Source organism: Mesoplodon densirostris, chromosome 15 (assembly GCF_025265405.1).
Source record: "Mesoplodon densirostris isolate mMesDen1 chromosome 15, mMesDen1 primary haplotype, whole genome shotgun sequence".
In the NCBI taxonomy this organism is placed as follows: Eukaryota; Metazoa; Chordata; class Mammalia; order Artiodactyla; family Ziphiidae; genus Mesoplodon; species Mesoplodon densirostris.
The window spans coordinates 52,944,344-52,964,373 of record NC_082675.1 but is presented as its reverse complement, the minus strand read 5'-3'; the positions used below and the strand labels follow the sequence as shown (position 1 = coordinate 52,964,373).

The 20,030-nt window shown below is 47.0% G+C and overlaps 1 pseudogene; it reads right to left on the bottom strand.

Moving 5' to 3' along the window:
* Window positions 1-330: 330 nt before the first annotated feature.
* Window positions 331-20,030, bottom strand: part of LOC132502498 (large ribosomal subunit protein uL11-like) — a 94,863-nt pseudogene continuing 75,163 nt past the window's right edge.

Here is a 20,030-nt window from a genome sequence, read left to right as displayed (position 1 = left end):
TCAAATCTCTAACCTGGAAATTGGGAGAGTAAGCCAACAGGACACCAGTAGGAGGGCCTCCTGCTCTGCCCGCAGGTTACACCTCGGTCCAGGGACTTGCTGTGTGATGCTGGGCTGATATCCTTCCCTCTCTGAGCCCCCATCTCACTACCCATTGTCAGAGAGTGTTTTGCACCACCTGCTTCCTGGATGCGTCAGAAGACAAACTCTGTTTTCCAATGCATATTACCAAATTGTAACACTTTCCCCTGGTATTTTTTTTCTTTTTTTCTTTTAATTTTTTTCTAATTGTCAAATGGTTTTTTACTGAAACATTTTCCTTTGTAGTTCTTAACTAGGTGGGCATTCTGCTGTAACACTATTGATGTCATGTATGATGTCATGAAGGCAGCCATTAACACCGCAACCCACAGACTACGCAGTCATCTCTAATGGCTCCAGAGAGTTCTCTGGCTAAAAATTAGTGCTGCATCTGTCAGGCAATGCTGACAGTGTCATCAAAAGTGGTATTTCCACTGAGCTTAATATTGTTCTTGATGATGATCAGGGTAGAGGCAATGATACCACCTCCATATAGTTCTGTCTCTTCTGAATAGTTGGTTTCACTGTAACCTTAGACCCATCCAGCCACCTGCTGCCTTGGTGACCTCATCATCAACCTTTTCTGGAGACAAGTTCAGGGGGCCGATGACAGACATAGCACTGGCTTCCCCACAGATACAGCTCAGGTACGTGACTTTAATCTCCTCAAGGTCAAACCTGGGCAGTTGGCAGAGGCAGCTGGGGTAGGATGAACTCAGATGAAGGAGAACCGAAGAAAGTTGCCCCTTGGCCTCCTCCAAGTCAAGAGCCAAGAGCTCCCTGGTATTTTTACACAGTCTCTATCTCTTCATTGCATTTGCATTTAATGTGTCACATAAGCTACAACCTGTGAGCAAAGCAAAATGGTCTTATCCCGTTTTACAAATAAAAACACAGATCAAGAGTAGTAGGTACCTCGGGCTTCCCTGGTGGCGCAGCAGTTGAGAGTCTGCCTGCCGATGCAGGGGACACGGGTTCGTGCCCCAGTCCGGAAAGATCCCACATACCGTGGAGCAGCTGGGCCCGTGAGCCATGGACGCTGAGCCTGCGCGTCCAGAGCCTGTGCTCCACAACGGGAGAGGCCACAACAGTGAGAGGCCCGCGTACTGCAAAAAAAAAAAAAAAGAGTAGTAGGTACCTCTTTCAAGGTCTCGGCTATCTGGATAGCGGCCACTTTGGGACTGGAACCCAGATGTCCTAATTGCTGGGGCTAAACTCCTTACACTTCCCCCTCACTGCCCTGCATGGAATGAACACGAGTAAGTCACAAAATGAGCCTGAAACCAGCGGAAGGGAGCAAGAAAACTATGAGTGGATTGTGAAATGTGAGTGAACTGTGAAAATTATCCATTTAAATATACCTCACACTCCTATGGGGACACTTGTCACATTAAAACACAAAGGTCCACGGACCACTTAGAGTTACAGGCAAGATGTGAGTGCCAGAAGAGGACTTGGGGGTCAGCTCACATTTTATAAAGGAGAAGAGTGATGCCCTGCAAGGCCACTCACTAGTCCAGGCCACTCCAGGACTCAGAAGTTCATCCGATGCCTGTTTCCAAAACCCTTCCCTTCAGAACAATTATCCCTCCTTCTATGAGAAGGACGTGACCTCCTCACAGTGGTAGAGGCTCTGGCATTTCACTGCAAGCCAAGGTAGTTGGCCCTCAGCCATGGACACAGGCAGAGAAACTGAACATACAGCCAAGGAACTTCAGAGTCACTAGGTGGAGCATCCTATGAAGCCACCTCCCTGCAGCCTGCCACAGCTCCTGAACTTCCAACATCAGGTATCCAGGTCCATGGATTATGGCACGGAGGACTGCAGTGCAATTGTGAAAGTGCCACACAGGATTATTGATGGCCAGAGCAATTTTTAGCCATCAGTAGCCCACTATAACTTAATCAAATAAACCTTGGCAGAGGGCAGGGCCCTGAAGAGATGGAGCACAGCACAGGTGTGTTTTGCCAGAAAGAAGAGGGAATAAGTGGTCCCTGGCCTGAAACTTGGACTTTGGACTAAGGAAACTCCTCAGTCTGGAGGACAGCCCTGGATACTTGGGCAACAAAGGGATGCAGGGGAGAGGAGCAGTGATGACATTATGTGGGTACAGAAATCTTAACTGGGCCAAGTAGTAAAAAACCCATGCAAACTGGCTTAAGCATTAATAAAATAACAAAATTTAAAAATAAAATAAAATGGAATATACTGGCTTATGAAACCCAAAGGTCCAAAGGTGCACTGGCCTGAGGCTCAGCTGTCTCACTTCTCTGCCTGGCACTGATTTCCTCTGGATGGGCTGAGACCTCCTCCAGGACAGCAAAGAATGCCCATGCCCCCCCCGCGGCTCCGCAACCCCTGCAGAAAAAGAACTCCACCTCCCCGGAGTGCAGAAGTGGACTCTGATTGGCTACCTTAGACCACGTGCCCCTCCTTAACTAATCACTGAGCTCTGATTAGCCAGGTCTAGATCACGTGCTTCCCCAGAGCTGTGTTGGACTGACAGCCTCAACTTCCTCAACTTTCATTCAGGAGGCCGATTCAGCCTGGGCAGTGCCATCAGCCCTGCCCCTCACGTCCTCAAGCCTATGCCACACGATGGGGGTCCCTGGAGGACACACAAACACACACATACACACACACATACACACTTAGGAGCACCTCTGCCACCAGGACTACCCAGCACTCTTCTGGGAAATGTCACAGTGATGGGATCCAGATGCTCCAGGGTGCAAACTGCTGGAAAGAAACCCAGGGCTCCCCCAGTTCTGAGCAGGACAGTTCCTCGGGAAGGGAACTGTTAAAACCACTATCCGAAGTAGCATTATTCGTTTAGTTGTCTATTGTTTGCTGGCATTCTTGTCGGGTAGAAATATTAGCTCTATGAGGTCAGAGACTGAATGTTTCCTTGCTTGTGGAATCCCCAGCACCCAGAATGGGTAGTACCTGGCCCAGGATACACACTCAGTAAACATTTAAGCTTGTACCACTGAAGGAACAAGTGTGTCTTTTAGGCTGTCCTCTGAGCTTCACCCCTACTCAGTTCGGGCACTGCCACTGCCCCTCTAGATTCCAGGAGCAGCTTAGGCTGACCACGATCAGACACATCCCTTCCCCTGTATCACTGGAGCACAACAGAGACTGATATAGCTCTCACCTCTCCAGATTGCAGGTACAGAGGGGTCCTGCTCTCCCCTTCCCCCTCCAGGGCCTACTCACACTTGGCAAAGTTAAGCCATGGAAGTCCGCCTAAGTGAGTACACGCCCATAAGGGGGGAACAGCTGAGGGAGCTCCAGTCGGGGTGTTTAGGGCCTGGGTGGTCCAGATCACTGTAGTCTGAGTGGGGCGCTAGGAGGCCAAGAGCACCAGGATTCTGGGGCCTGCATGGAAGGAAGTCCTGCTGGTGGGAGAAGGGAGCAGGAGAACAGGGAGGGGAGGTGGCAAGTGGCCTGAGCAAAGCTTTCCTTCTCTCACCCAGACCTGTCATTTCCTGTATCTCTGGGGGGCTATGAGGGGGGTGCTGTCGTCTTCCTTTCTGCACAGATACCTGTAATCATGGGTTCCATCAACTCCCCATCCCTGTGTGGAGACTGCTCGCCATACCAGCTCCAGACCAGGGTTGCCTAGCAACTCAGAGTCCTGAAAAGAAAGAGAGAAAGCAAAGGAGCCAGACAGGAAAGGGCAGAGGGAAGTGGGTCTGGAAGAGGGAGGAGATACCAGGAGCAAACTGCCTTAGGCCCAGGCTCTCTAGTCCTTAGGACTGATCCACCCACCTCCAGCTGTCCTCTCACTGGTCATTAGGTGCCTGACATTCTACCACTGGAGATATTTCTCTTTCAATCCACTAATCTCCCTTGAATTGCAAATCCTCTAGAGAGGCTCTGCCCACTGCACTGTCCCACTTGACCATGGGAAGAACTTGTCAGATGCTCTTGGGGAGAAGGAAGGGGGAAATGTGGAAATGAAGTCTAATCCCATCCTAATCTGCCCTGTGCTTTCCACCACATTTGATGTTCATTCAGTCCATTCCACTCTTCTCCATCCAAAGTCTGTCCACAGGGGCAGGGCCAAGATGTCAGGTTTGGGTGTTTGACAGCCAAATCTCTGGGGCACTCAGTGAGCTGCTTACCTCATGGAGCCTCAGTCCTTTCCAAAATAACCTTCAACCATGAGATTGTTGTCCAAGTTAGGAAAAATAATGCATTTGAGAATAACTGACACAATATTTGGCACTTAGTACACATATATGCTAGTTTCCCTTCCTGAAGATTGGTCATAATACCATGGTCACTGGGACCCTTGCAGTCCATGGAGCCCTTCTACTGTGGTGCAAACTAGCCAGACTCTAATTTTGGAGGTAAAATTTAGCTCCAAGGCTGGAGAAATCCCTGGAACCTAATTCTGACTTTAAAGCTAGGAGACTTCAATCCTTACTCTTGGGGAACACATCACCCAGTGGGCAAAGCAGAGTCCCAACAGTGGGAGTCAGAGAACCACAGATGATGGCACAAGGTTTTGCTCCTGAATTAATCAGGTATTCTGTCGGCTTTATTTTTCCAGCCTGTTGGAGCCATTCTTGCACCTGGCTGCCTTTGATGGGTCATTTCAGTTAACCTAAGGTGGTACTTACAGCTTAGCCTACCTATCATCACGGTGCAGTGGGAGTCAAGGCTGGGACTAAGAATTTGTCTGGAATTGGGTTTGCCATTCTTTGGCTGGTGTTAGACCTCTAGACAAAAACAAAGCTTCATTTCAGACCCTTGGAGCAGGATTTAAGATCAAGATTTGGCTGGCAAATGGAATGATTTTGTAAACTAATAATCTTGGGTTTATCCATCCTCCTATCCATCCTGCACTTACGAAGTTGGACCCAGTTCTGCATTAAATATAAGGAATACATGAGAAAGAAGAAAATGGCCCCAGCCTGAAGTTTCTGCCTAATAAAAGAACACTAGAAAATAGTCCATCATTCAAATCCAGTTAGAGCGTTTCCTCTTCTTAGGGCAAGCGTAGTCCAGAGGTGGAGTTGGAAATAGTATGGTCAGGGTGAGAGGGCTCCTGGGGCAGAGGGAACTTTTTGAACCATCCTATCTCCACACAAACTACCAAAGCAAATTACGAAACTAATTTGACCTTTTCCAATATCCATATTCCTAGCCTACCCAAACTCTGGAAAAAGGTGTACCTAAGAATGGAGAGAAAAGTGACAGGCAAGCAAGGACCCCAAAGCTTGAAAGATATTAGAGTGGTTAGGAAATTGACAGGAGAGGAAAGAATAAGGGACAAGAGTGCCCCCAGTATCATTTCTATAGCTACCCATTGGGTGTCTGATTAACAGTCTTAAACATCAGCTCAGCCCTGAGTCTTCATCCATTCACTGCTCTCCAATTAAAGCTGTTGTGTCCTCCATGTTCCCAAGGCCTGTGTGTGCATGTATGTCTGTGCGTGCACATGTGAGTATTGGGAAAGGACATCAGTGTGCCTGCTGAGGAACTGAGGGGCACCTACAGTGCATGCAGGTGGAGTCTGAATGGTGTGTGTGTATAAAACCGTGTGGATTCATGATGGAAAACACTCATATCAAAAAACTGATATTAGGGCTTCCCTGGTGGCACAGTGGTTGAGAGTCTGGCTGCCAATGCAGGGGACACAGGTTCGTGCCCCGGTCTGGGAAGATCCCACATGTCGCGGAGCAGATGGGCCCATGAGCCATGGCTGCTGAGCCTGCGCATCCGGAGCCTGTGCTCTGCAACGGGAGAGGCCACAACAGTGAGAGGCCCGTGTACTGCAAAAAAAATCAAAAAAAAAACTGATATTAAATAGTAAACTGATAATAAAGAACTGGCTCGAAAGCCAGAAATCCCTGGAATCTTCGGAAATATCTGACAATTTGGTTTCCTGTGGGGCCTCTGTTCAGTTTTATTCCTGGTACCAGCATGTGCAGCAGAGAGATGGTCTGAGATCAGAGCCCCTTTTCTCTGAGTTGTCCAAGGCCTTCCCGGTGATTATTTGAGCATCCCCGCCATGGCTGTGGTTGTATTTCATATTTATCTCAGGTGGGCTGGTCTCCTCTGCAGTGGGTGACCCACTTTCAGGGCAAGACAGAAGACTTGAGCGTCAGACGTTTGGTCTCTGCCTGACACCTCATGCACTGGGAGGGGTGCTGGCAGGGAAGAGACCCATGGCCACCCCTTTCTGGCCCTCACTTCTGTCCCGACCAGGAGGTTTCTCATCGCCCCCAGGGTGTGGCCTCTCATTCCCACTCCTGGCCTTTGTCTGTGCTGTGCGCTCCACCAGGAACACTCTCTGCTCTCCTTCTCTGTCCCTTCGGACTCTGCATTCTGCCTGGAGTATCTCCCCACCCCACAACTGACACCCCCCAGATCCCCTTGCCCACACAGCAGCCTCTCTACTGTCTCCCCTCAGACTGTCTGTGCAAACCACTTTGGTTTGCACAGACAAATTATATTCTGTCTTCTAGTCATTTCTAGCTGGATTTTTTTCTCTCCAACTGAGGCAGGAGGTTGCAAATGTGCTTCCCTCTTTGACACCTCCTCCCTTGCTACGGTCTTTGCCTTAGGCCAGACCCTTAATAAATCCTGCTTCTGTTGAATTAAGTGTAGCAACCCTGCTGGAAGACTCACAGCTGGATGGCTCAAAATTTACCTGAGCTGAGGACTTTAGTGTTTGCACCAAGCCACTTCTGTGAATCTTATAATCGGAGACTGACAATTCCTCTTTGAGGAAACCAGGAAAGGGCTTATTACCCCCATGTTATAGATTAAGGAAGGTGAGATTCGGGGAGATTCGTGATTTACTCTAAGGTCAAGTAGTCAGGCGAGGGCATCCAGACAGCCAGTCCTGATCCTACAGATCCTACACTCTTTTCACTACTGTATGTGGCCTGTATTTCACTACTGTATTACCCTGATGCCACTCACATCCTCACCTCAACTGTTTGTTCTCACCCTGTACCCTCCAGGTGATGTCCCTCCATCTACCTTCTAACTTCCCTTGATCTCCAAAACCCCACCAGCAGTGCTAAATCCTTGGTCATATTTCTACTCCAGCCACATTGGAAAGAAGTTTAGAAACTTGATCACTATTGTTAACACTATTAAAACTAGTGCTAAAATATGAACACTTCAAAGGGGATGTGAGTTAGAACAGTAATGATCCCTTAATCCACTCCCCTCTCCTGGCCCAACTGGCAGAATTTCAGAAGAAAAAGATGGTTTAGACCCATTCCATCCAATATGGTGGCTATTGAGTACTTGAGAAATAGCTGATTCCAACTGATATATACTTTATTTTTTAACACTATTATCATTTTTTATTTAACATTTACCTAACCACGTTTTAAACTTTTTTCCATATAAATGTAAATAAATCTGCTTCACTTTTCAAAATTATGGTAAAGCACACAAAAATTACCATCTTAACCATTTTATTGTATAGTTTCTCATTAAATATATTCACTTTGTTGTGTAACCAATCTCTAGAACTTGTTAATCTTGCAAAACTGAAGCTCTGTACCTATTAGACAATTTCCCATCCAACTGATATATAATTTAAATGTAAATAAACACAAAATTTCAAAAACTTATTTTGAAGAAAAGGATGTAAAACATCTTATTAATAATTTCTTATGATGATATGTTGAAATTAGAATATTTTAGATGTAGTGAATTAAATTTAAATGCATTCATAACATTAACTTCACCTGCTTCTTTTTACTTTTATAATATGTCTACTAGTAAATTTTACATTATATTTGTGGCTCACATTATATTTCTATTCAACAGTGCTGGTGTGGATCATACACTTCAAATTTCTAGGACTCTTCAAATAACTCCATGCAGGTAGCCATATGCTCAGATTGTGTTTGAGGTCCCATTAGATGCAGCAATAAGAATTCAGAACAGCGTCTTTTGAAAAGATGGTACTTGTTTCCTCCCAAAAGTTGCCCCTAGCAGTCAGCTTCCCTGACCTCCCAGGGTTGATGGTCGGCCCCACCACGGAAACACTCAGCATTCCCAGCTGAGCAAGCCCTGACTGAATTCCCTGAGCCAGGCTCACTGCCTGGGCGGGGCACCTCTCTAGTCCCTTTGTCTTCCTGCATACTCTAGCCCGGCCCCAGAGGGAGGACTCCTAGTTAAAGTCATGCCTTAACATTCTGCACGCTGCCATGGAGTACTGAGAGGCTATGCATGCTCTCTACCGAATCTCCAGTGTCTTTTAAGAGGTTGCTCGCTTTGACCAAAGTGAAGATACTAACTCAGGCTGGTTTAGAACAAATTAAGTTGGATCAACAAAGAGTAACTGACCACCTGTTGGTAAAATTTGTCTTCCTGTGTAGTACGTGTACTGTGCACATAGAAGCAGTTAATATAGTCTTGCCCTCATCAAATATATAACAGTTAGAAGACCACTCATTGATAAGCAAAAACTTAAATAATCACAACTCAAGACAAAAAAAACCCCTAAAGACTACAATGGACAGCTTTTTATCTTAGAGTTTAGAAGTCTTCCAGTTAATTTCCACACCCAACACAGCCTCTGTGGCATGGTGGTGGGAAGGGGAATTGAACCAGCTGAAGCTTGGAGCCAGATTTACTGGCTGTGGGGCCCTTAGCAGAACAGCCTCCTGTCCACCTGAGCCTTGGTTTCCTCTATCATATTTTAAAGGTGAGGTGTGGACTGGTTGATCTCTTTAACTACTTGTAATTCTGTCCTCCTTGAAAGCTGCAATCTAACCTTTAGCATCCCCACAAAGGCCCACAGGCACTGTTTCAAACTTTTGGTAACATAGAGCTCCCTCCATGAAAAATATCTACGGTTTTTCAGAGATCTTCCTCTCAGGAGCTGCCATTATACTCTCTCTAACTTCCACCTGCAAAGTGGTACCAAATGGCTGAGTAGATTCTAGTGGCTCTAGGTTTCAGAGGAGGCCAGGGCTTGTCAAGATGGAGGAGTGATCAGCTAATCCAGGGAGGGGAGGAGATTTCAGTGCAGCCTTGAATAATGGATAATATTGGACCTGCAGAAAGCAAGAGTATAGAATAAACCAATGCAAAAAGAAAGGAAGGAACGAAGGGAGGGTGAATTAACTTCTGGCCTGAAAGAGAGACCCAGGGAGAGAGATGGTTCAGAATAAGGGAAATACACAGGTCTTCAATTGCTCTTTTTAGTCTGCAGAAGATCATCTCTAAGTGAGATAATAATATTTATAACCATTAAATGAAACTTCTAACACTTATTGAGTACTTACTCTGCGCTAAGCACTTTTATTTCATTAAAACTTCATAACCACCCCCATGAAATAGGAACTAAATGTTTCCCATTTTACAGATTAAATAACGAGGCACATGGAGGATTTCTTTTTGCACAAATGTTTGTTCTAGCTCCAAATTCTATTATCTTGTGATTCATAAAAAAATATCTTTGTTTCTGTTGACACTGAAAGGCACCTGGAGATTTAGGACAGTAGATGACGATGAAATGCCTTCAGCAGATATCTCACCCCATAAATAGTTCTTGAGGTAAAGAGAGTGCCTCCCCCTTCACCCAGCGCCTTAGTGTGCATGCTGGTGGAGAGAGGGTAGGTTCAGGAGGGTAGGACTTTTGGGATGAAGTCAATGATCAATTTCTTGACAAGAAAGATGGGGTTGCCTAGGAAGGTGTTCACAGTCCATATTCCATGGGATGGCTCCCACTGGTCTCTGCTCTCATATCCATGTCACCTCTTGATGGCCACATTGCCCTGGAACTATAGCTTGTCTCCAAAGATTCCACATAAGCCAAAGGAGGCCAGCCTCAGAGGCCACTGCCTGTCTCAGCTCCAGCAAGAAGCTTTGAATAAAACAACAAAAGGAAACCACAAACAGCCATTTTCCAGTAGAGCAAAGGGCCCCCGAAACATGAATCCACAAAACTAAGAAAATCTGTAGATCCCAGGCTGCTCTTCACACTGAGGAGGGGGTAGGTAGGGGGTACACAACAATGTCATTTCATATGATTAAAAAAATATTGCATAAGTAGGACCAAGGGAAATAGAATAAAATATAAACTAAAAATAAATGGTTGAGTCAACTCATCTTTAATGCTTTTCTCCGTAACATCTATTTTGTAAAATGGAATACGACTTTCATACTCCGACTACAAATTTAACCTTGGCCACAAGTTATGATGTACATTACAATACCCTTTTATTATGTTACACAGTATTGTGGTGGTTTTTTTTAATCTACTGCTAAGCCCCTAACAGTATGTCTGCGTCAGTGGAGCCCATCTGTCACAACCACAGTGGAGATATTATTATGTAAATAGTTCTAGGGCCTCCTTTTGGGGGAATTTAATATACTGTCCTAATATCCCAGCCAGGCAAAAAAAAAATGTTTATGAAAAAAATTCTTTTTTTCTTTTTTCTTTTTTCTTTTTTTTTGGTTTGTTTGTTTCGTCTGTAGAGAAAGGCAGGCTGAGTTGCTGAGAGTTTAGTTTTTTTAATAGTTCAAATCTCTTTTCTTCTCTCTCTCATTCACAATGTCTTTAAAAGCTAATGCTATGGCTCCTAATAAAATAAAATAAAATACATGAGAGACTTCTTTTAAACACACCAACAGAAGTGTAGAGCATTAATATCTTGCAGCCTAGTGCATTAGCCATCTTTTCTATATTACAGTCATATTTCAATAAACTAAGTTTTCTTAGCAGGTGCCATCTTGGATTATTTCTTTATTAGACTGAGTTATAAAATATGCAGAATGGTAGGCTGAATTTTTTTTATTTATTGAGGGTTTTAAAGCTTTGCCAAAATCCATACAACTAAATCTTTCTCCTTAGAGGTGGAGAGGCAACACCTGGAAGGGACCTGCAGGCACTTTTGCTTTCAGGGCTGCCAACCAGGTGGCTTGAGGAATGAGGGCAGGACAGAATATAGTGTGATTTGCAAACAGAAGATGACAGTTCCCCAGACTTCTTACCGCATCTTAATTAACCAAGTCAGGATTTTAGGGCAGCACAAAGGAAGGGGCTACCGAGACCTCCCAAGCCCACATCAACCATGTCCCCGATTTTACGCAATCAGGCATCAAAGGTTTGCTGAGCCCTAGCCAAATGGTGAGTACTTTGCAAGAAGCAAGAGAAGCAAATTGCATGTACTCCAAGACCTCAAGGGGCACCCAGTCTAGATGGAGAGAAGCGACACCAGGTAGAGAACTGCTTAAGGGTTGTCTTAGTCTGTTCATGCTGCTGTAACAAAGTACCATTAACTGAGTGGCTTATGAATGACAGAAATGTATTGTCCACAGTCTGGAGGCTAGAAGTCCAAGATCAAGGCACTGGAAAATTCAGTGTCTGCTAAGAGCCTGCTTCCTGGTTCATAGACAGCCATCTCCTTTTTATGTTTTCACACGGTGGAAGGGCAAGAAGCTCTCTGGGGACTCTTTTATTTATTTATTTTTCTCTTTCTTTTCCCCACCAGGTTTATTGAAGTATAATTGACAAATAAAAATTGTATATATTTAAGATGTACAAGATGCTTTTTTGTTTGTTTGTTTGTTTTATTTTTTACTTTTGGCTGCATTGGGTCTTCATTGCTGTGCATGGGCTTTCTCTAGTTGCAGCAAGTGAGGACTACTCCTCACTGCGGCACATGGGCTTCTCATTGTGGTGGCTTCTCTTGTTGTAGAGCACGGGCTCTAGGAGTGTGGGCTTCAGTAGTTGTGGCACGCAGGCTCAGTAGTTGTGGTTCGTGGGCTCTAGAGCGCAGCCTCAGTAGTTGTGGCACACAGGCTTAGCTGCTCCGTGGCATGTGGGATCTTCCTGGACCAGGGCTCTAACCCATGCCCCCTGCATTGGCAGGCAGGTTCTTAACCACTGCGCCACCAGGGAAGCCCACAAGATGTTTTGATCTACATATATTATGCAATAATTACCACAATCAGCTAGTTAATATTTCTCTCACTTCACATAGTTACCTTTTGTATGGGGGGGGGCGGGGGGAGTGGTAAGAACACTCAGGATCAACTCTCTTAGCAAATTTCAACTATACCTTATTATTAACTGGTCACCATACTCTACATTAGATCTCCAGTACTGCATCATCTTACAACTGAAAGTTCATTACCTTTGACCAACATTTCACCAGTTCCTCTGGGGCCTCTTTTATAAGGGCACTAATCCCATTCACGAGGGCTCCACCCTCATGACCTAATCTCCTCCCAAAGGTTCCACCTCCATATACCATCACATGGGAGATTAGGTTTAAATATAGGAATTTCAGGGGGTGGGGACATAAACATCCCACCTATAGCTGGGTAAAGTGGTCACGTGACAGTATGGATGGTTCCAACTAAGGGCTGTAGGGTTGGACAGAGGGAGCTGTGGTGCAGGGCTGGCTAATCAAGGGAAGCTTCCCGAGGTGGGGGGGTCTCAGCTGGGCCCAGAAGGAGAAGTAGGATTTAGCTAGATGGAGAGGAGAGAAGTTGCCACCAGGCATCACAACACAGGCACACATCTGTACTTTTTCCAGGCAGAGGAAAGGGCACAATGGAGGTCTGGGGGCAGAAAGAACAGAGGAGATGATAAAGAAGCAGATGGGGTCAGGGTGGCAATTCCCCATTTCAGCTTGCTGGGATCAAGAGAGGTCTAGGAACCAGGTGAGGCGAACCCATCCAGCATCTGTTTCACAAGGGGCTAAGCTTCCCGGCAGTGAGCTCTCTTAAAATAAGCAGAAATCAGGAAGCCAAGCTTGGCCCAGGAACAGAGAAGTAGTTGCTGTGATCAGGCTGAGAGCAGCATAATCCTCATTCCTCACATGCCCCTCCCAGTCCAGCCATCTCTCAGGCCCAAGGGGAAAAGTGGCTATGAAACAGGAAGGAAGGAGACAGGGCACAACCTTTGAAAGAATGACATAATCCAAGGACATGACATAAACTGATTAGAACCAAATGGATCCAAGATGGCAGACAAGTCGACTTCCACTAGACCTTGAGCCTCAGTATACGCTCACATAAGCCAGCTAAATGACACACCCACAGGCACCATGACAGTTCCAAGGCCGACCATAAGGATCAAAAAGTGGGCGGTGGCCAAATTCCTGGAAATCCCTGCCCCTTCCTAAAATAGCTGGAATACTCATCCCACTCATTAGTCTACAAAATTACCTACTCTTCTAAGAACTGACAACCCCATGCCCTGGTGCCTTTCTCACTTTCTGAGATGGCCCACACTCTGTCTGTGGAGTGTGTTTCTCTCTAAATAAATCTACTTCTCACCTATCACTTTGTCTCTCACTGAATTCTTTCTGTGATGAGACATCAAGAACCTGAGCTTCGGGCCTCCCTGGTGGTGCAGTGGTTGAGAGTCCGCCTGCCGATGCAGGGGATACGGGTTCGTGCCCCGATCTGGGAGGATCCCATATGCCGCGGAGCGGCTGGGCCCGTGAGCCATGGCCACTGGGCCTGCGCGTCCGGAGCCTGTGCTCCGCAACGGGAGAGGCCACAACAGTGAGAGGCCCGCATACCGCAAAAAGAAAAAAAAAAAGAACCTGAGCTTCATTGAGCCCTGAAACCAGGTGTGTGATCTTAGTTGGAAGACTGGGATTTGGCAGGGTTTGAGTCCTAGCTGCGTGGGTTCAAGTCCCAATCAGGATTTTGGCCGGGCTCAAGTTCCGGCCACATGGGTTCAAGTCCCAATCTGGGTTTAGGCTGGGTTTGAGTCCCGGCACGTTGATTCAAGTCCCAATCTGAGGTGCACAGTTTCAGCTACAAGGCAAAATCAGAAAATGCCACTTCACCAAAAGTGTTGCCAGGCATCACAGCACAGACTTCTACTTGTGACCCCCATCAAAAGGACACAGAGGGGTAGGGAGACATCCTCTGACATGTTGACTGCACACAGCTGTAGTCCCTAGTGTCACCTGGGCAATGGATGAGGTGGCCACAGCAGCAGTGGTGCCCAGCGGCAGATTGCAGGGGTGCATGGGACAGAAGAGTGAAGGTGGGCATGGGCCCAGAGCAGAGAAGGCAGCCGCGCCCAGAGGAAGCGGTGCCCAACAGTAGCGACAGCAGTGCCCGGTGGGTGGGGCCACTACCCAGATTTATAGGAAAGTACATATTATGAAATGTAATCCGGGAAGCTAAGTGTCTTGGTAGAAAGATGTTTGTGAGCATCAGCAAGCGGCTATAGTGAATGTGACTCCATTTATGCACCAGCACCATGCCCTAGGAAGCTTGACGCACACAGATGAGGGGAAAGGAAGGAACACTGGAAGTTGGCTGGTACTGAGGTTAGGGATGTGGGACTGAGAGCAGGCCTGCCCGTGGCAGCATGAAGCCGTGCGGGTGACTGGCCATCCTCTGTATAGTCCACTGTCTTCAGTCAGGATTCAGCTAAGCACCTCCAGGCAGAGGGACCCTCCCTGCCCTGCCTCCAGACAAAGCTAGTTCAGGTCAGAGCTGGCAAACGGGAGCCTGGGAGAATTCCCTGTGGCTTAGCTATGCGCAGCACTTGGCTTCTTCATCAGCGTGGACCACCACTGCAAGAGTGGTCAGGGGGTGACACCATGAAGGCCTCATCTGAGCAAACCAGGAGCGCCTGGTCCCAACAGAGGAAGGAGCCCCACAGGGAGAATGAAGTTCCTCTGGTCTCCCTGTGCTCACTGCAGGAGCTCAAGACAGTTGGGGGAGAGGAGAGGGGTTGAGAAGCAGGAAACAGGGACCTTCCCAGCAGGGCTGAGTCTGGAACTGGCTTTGAGAAGCGAAAAGAATTTGACTTGGGAGTAAGGGGGTCCACAGGGAGCAGAGGACAAGCAGTGCCTGAGACCCCCTCGTCACACTTCCCCAAGGCAGTCAGGATCCAAACATGCCAAGTTCCCCTTAAAGTCCCAGCCAAGAACCTAGGGGCAAGACAGGAATAAAGACACAGACCCACAAGAGAATGGACTTGAGGATATGGGGAGGGGGAAGGGTAAGCTGTGACAAAGCGAAAGAGCGGCATGGACATATATACACTACCAAACGTAAGGTAGATAGCTAGTGGGAAGCAGCCGCATAGCACAGGGAGATCAGCTCGGTGCTTTGTGACCACCTAGAGGGGTGGGATAGGGAGGGTGGGAGGAAGGGAGACGCAAGAGGGAAGAGATATGGGGATATATGAATATGTGTAACTGATTCACTTTGTTATAAAGCAGAGACTAACACACCATTGTAAAGCAATTATACTCCAATAAAGATGTTAAAAAAAATGTAAATGGAAAAAAAAAAAATCCCAGCCAAGAAACCCCAGCTCTGCCATTTGCTACATTGTGATCTTAGGCTATTTTCACAATCTTTCCGAGCCCCAGTGCCCTCATCTGTAAAAGGGCATAACAACGATTACCTAGCAGGACTGTTGTGAGGGGTATGTGAGTTATCAAGGGCCACACAGTAGGTGTTCAACAAATGGCAAGCCTCTCTCTGCCTGTAGTTCCACTTTGGTGTTTGGGATTTATGTCCCGTGAACTCATATAAACACACCTGCGGCATCTAATTACATTTCAACCTTCACTGCACACCCCTCCCCAGGAGGGTAGTGAATCCCAAAGTCAAGCCCCTCTCCAGGGACCATCTGTGGAGTTTCCTTGATGTTCAGACACACCCTTCCAGTGTCTGCCCCCCAGTCCCACTGCTCATCAGAGGACACATATAAACTCTCTGGGTCCGTGCAGAGCTTTGAAGAGGCCACAATTAAAGCGACTGAAAACATGTGATTTCAAGGGGCCATGTGAACCTAACCCTGGAAGAGGCCAGAAATATCAGGGGGGACTTTCCTCAATTTAGCTTAGATCCCCCACAAACGTGCAAGGCTGCAGGGAGAGCGGCGTCCTAACTCTACCATCACTGACCCTAAGAGGGTCTTGGCAGGATGGGTGAGAGCAGAGAGCCCAAAGGTGGAAGGGCTCCCCAGGGCAGGAGGTGTTGGGAAAGCCTGGGGTTCCCAGGATGACTTCACCAGCAGTCTGGCTGTGAAAGCTCTGGAAGGTAAATTATAGGGACCCCTCTAGGGCCAGGACAACAACAGGAGCTGAGGTTTGGGCATTGTCCACCCCCTCCTCCAGCCTCTCCCCACTAACCAGGTCTAGTGGGTCCCCTGAAATCACCTCCCACTCTCACAGAAGTAAGGCCATGGAAGCGGCCTAGCCTGACCTGGATGCCCTGAGGACATCTTCATGGGATTTGGGAAAAGAAGGAGGCAGAAGAGGAAAAGGAAGGACCAGCAAAGCAGCCATCTGGAGAAAGAGCAGGATGGCCTTTAAAAGTGAGATTTCCCGGGGAAGAGCTAAACCAGAACCTCTTTTCATCAAATTAGCAGTTAGAACCTTCCAGGTCTTGTGGCAGCTTCGCAGAGATTAATTACCTGTCAGCTGAGAGGCAGAGGGGGGTGGATGCCCCAGGGTGACACCAGGGGATGGGGGACTCTGGAAGAGACTAAGAGGACACCACAGAAACCATGGAGGCCTGGGAGACAAGCTTTCCCTCCTTCAGGGGCTGAAAGTTGGCCCTGACACCTGAAACCATCTGGCACTCCCCCAGGAAGGGCACTGCTGCAGGGACCCCTCTGGTCAGACCCCACCAGGCCTGAGGTGAAAGGCATTGAGGAGAGGATGAGAGCTTTCAACTTTTATCTGAACCCTCTCTATCCAAACTCAGGTATCAGGTAGCAAAGGATGCTAAAATGAGATTTATGAAATATTTTTTTCCCCAAAGTCATCAGGATGGGACTTTAGGTCCTTATTTTACAGCTGATGATTTGCCACTCAAGAAGACTCACCAAGACCATGCAGTGACTCTGTCGCCCCAGACCCTGAGTCCCATTTCCATGTTCTTTCCATAAACTCATTCAAGCGGAGGTTAGGGCAGCTTTGGTACAGCCAGTCAGCTCCTCTTGTGCCTGGAACTGTGATGTCTAAGAGCAAATGCTTCTTCCCCTGGCTGACCCCATGGTTGCCCCAACTGCTCATCCATTGCCTACGTCCAGAGCTGATTTAGCTGTTTGGACACAAGTGGCTGATTAATAAGAGGAAAAGCAAGCATGGTGGGAGGGGCCTAAGGGGGCAGGCACGCCAATGTGTGGGGCAAGAAGTCCCGGGAAGAGGTAGCTCCATTTGGAAACACCCCCACCAGGATGCAGATGTTCCAGCAGCTGGCTGGGCAGCAGGCCTGGCAGGAAACTGCTCCAGCACTGACCCCAAAATCCATGCCTCTTCCCCAACCCCCTTCTCAACACTTCTGTCCACTCTTTTCCCTGTCTTCCCTATCTCCTCTTCCTACTCTTCCCACCTCTTTTCCTCCCCGTTGCTGCATTTCTCACCCACTCCGTCCCTTACACCCTGTCCCTTTCCCCTTTCCCTTCTTGACATTTGTTCTCTCTCTCTCTCTCTCTCTCCCCCTCTTTCTCTCCCTCTCTCCTTCCCTCCCTCCACGTCTGGACTTTCTGGTGCTGAGTAGTTCATCTGGGAAGAACAGCCGACCTGGCAGTGTCTGGGTCTTTTTCTTTTGGCCAAAATCAGGAGTGCAGACACAAGCAAAATGTGCATAAGAGAAGAGGAGAAATTTCATCTAAGAACACGTTATCTCATCTAAGGACACATTCCATTCTCATACTCCCTCCATTTGATAGATGGATGGGAAAAGAGAAGATAATCAGCCCATTGAACAGTTGGAACTCATAGGGCACAGACATGAAATCATTTGCCTTTTTCCCAACCCCTGTTTTCAGATGATCCCTGTCAAATCCCTTTTCCCATCCTCAGTGATAACCCAGGCATATCTTATTGCTGGCTAATCACTTCCAATGATTAAAAAAGCACAAATGAACTGAGCCTTTTTCAGAACTCCATCATACATCCAATAAGGCATCATCTCCTCCCTTCCTCCAACACTGGCCAGGCTCTTGCCTAAAGGACAAAGAGATGATAAAGGGATCTTGGTCTACTCTTAAGACATCTCCTACTCTCCACCCCCTCCCCCTGCCACCTCTCATGTGCTGGGGCAAAAAGGATAGAAAAGGTGGAAAGTGACAAGTGTCTTTTACAGGAGTGGTGCTATGGTAGTCCTTTGAATTGACAGGCCATTGCTGCCTGTTGGCTTCTAAACTTCACTTGCTCAATCGTGGTGACCACAGCAGCATCTCTGGAAGCCACTCACAGGGCCTGCCCCTGCACAGTGCCCTCAAGGGGGAGATTCAGATTCCCCTCCACCTATTTACCCTCTCATCACCCTCTACACCTCTGCCACTGGGCTCCTCTCCCCAGGCAGCCAACCCCTTGTGGATGGACCAGGGAGGTGCTGTAAAGGGGAGGACATGAACACTGAAGGAAGAACCCAACTTTTACATTTTAGAACATTCTTTGGCTGGGAGATCCAGGATTCTGTGTTCTGGTCCCTCACTAGCTATCTCTGTGTCAGTTGACCTTTGAAGTTAGCAGAGCTGTATTCAGATTCTAGTTTGTAACTTGCTCACTTAGTGAATTTGACCAGTTTTCAGCCTCTTTGTACCCCAGTTGCTTCACCTGCAAAATGGGGATAATAATATCTTCATCCAGTGCTGCCAAATATGATAGAACTTAGCACAGGACTGGCACAAAATCAATGTACCGTAAGTACTGGGAACAGTATTTTGCCTCTTGGAACCCTAGTTTCCCTCATATGTAAAATAAAAAGGAGAGTTTTGAACTCCCAAGTTCCTTTTCAGCTTTTAATTCTCTAGAATGTATACATTTATCTCCTCTGATGGGGGTATTAGCTATGTCTATGCTGGCAGGAACACAAATCTCCTTCCATGCTTGCCCAAGTATGCATATTGAATGGAGAGGCTGGGGGACTCCGATATCAACAACCCAACCCTTTGAGGATCAGTCAGCATCACTCAGGACTACACACCCAGGCTGGACCACTCACCAAGCCTAAGAGAAAATAAGGATGGACAATTCAGCATTGTCCATGCCCAGTACTAGAGATGGGAGAACACACTCTACTCAAAGGGGTCTGGACTGCCATCTGGGGATCTGGAAAATCATAATTTCTTACTGTGATATTTTTGTTTCCAAAGTTACAAACCACACCAACCACACAAGCCATCTCTAGTAGATGGATCAAAATTTTCAATACTATTTCTCTTACTGTATTTTGAGTAAGTGAAGAACAGAAAAGGAACTTCTTTTGCCCAAGGTCACACAGTATCTAGAATTAAAACTCTCTTCATTCTGTAATTAGTCTACTGGCCAAATTGCCTCTAAAGCACTTTTCTCCCTCTCCTGAGCCATCCCTCAGGCTCTGCTAGGAGCAAGGAGACGAGACCTGAGACCTTGGGGATGCCTGGTACTTTGTTCTCTTTCCAAGCTGATCAGACTGAGAGCCACTGAGACTCAGTGAGGGAAGAGCAGAGCTCAGCAGGTTTGGAATGACTCCAGTTCATAGCATTCTCCGCTCTCCCTGGGCCCCCAGTAAAGACAAAACCCAACAACCCCAGTACACCAAAAAGAATTCAATAATATATTGGGATTTCCCAAAAACCCATGGAGAACTTGGCCGGGCAAAGGACATGTCAACAGCTCTTTTGATGAGTTCAATGTAAATGAATTAGAAACAGATGGGCTAAGTTTCCCTTCAAATACACATGTGCTGGAGAGTTACAGCTGAGAAAATGCTTAGATCTGTGCATTCCCAGGGACTGGTCAACCCCAAACAGAGTGGGATGTTTTGCTGAGTCTCAAACGCTGGCTTCTTCCCCTGTCCCTAAAAATAACTGAGCTGTCCAGCTGCTGGATGGATATTTTCTCTTTTGGTTTTGTTTCATTTGCTTTTCTCACAAAGCACCCGGGTGATAAATGACTTCAAAACCTGGTAGAATGTTCTAGAGAAATCAGGCATCCGGAAAAGTAAAAAAAAAAAAAAAAAAAAAAAA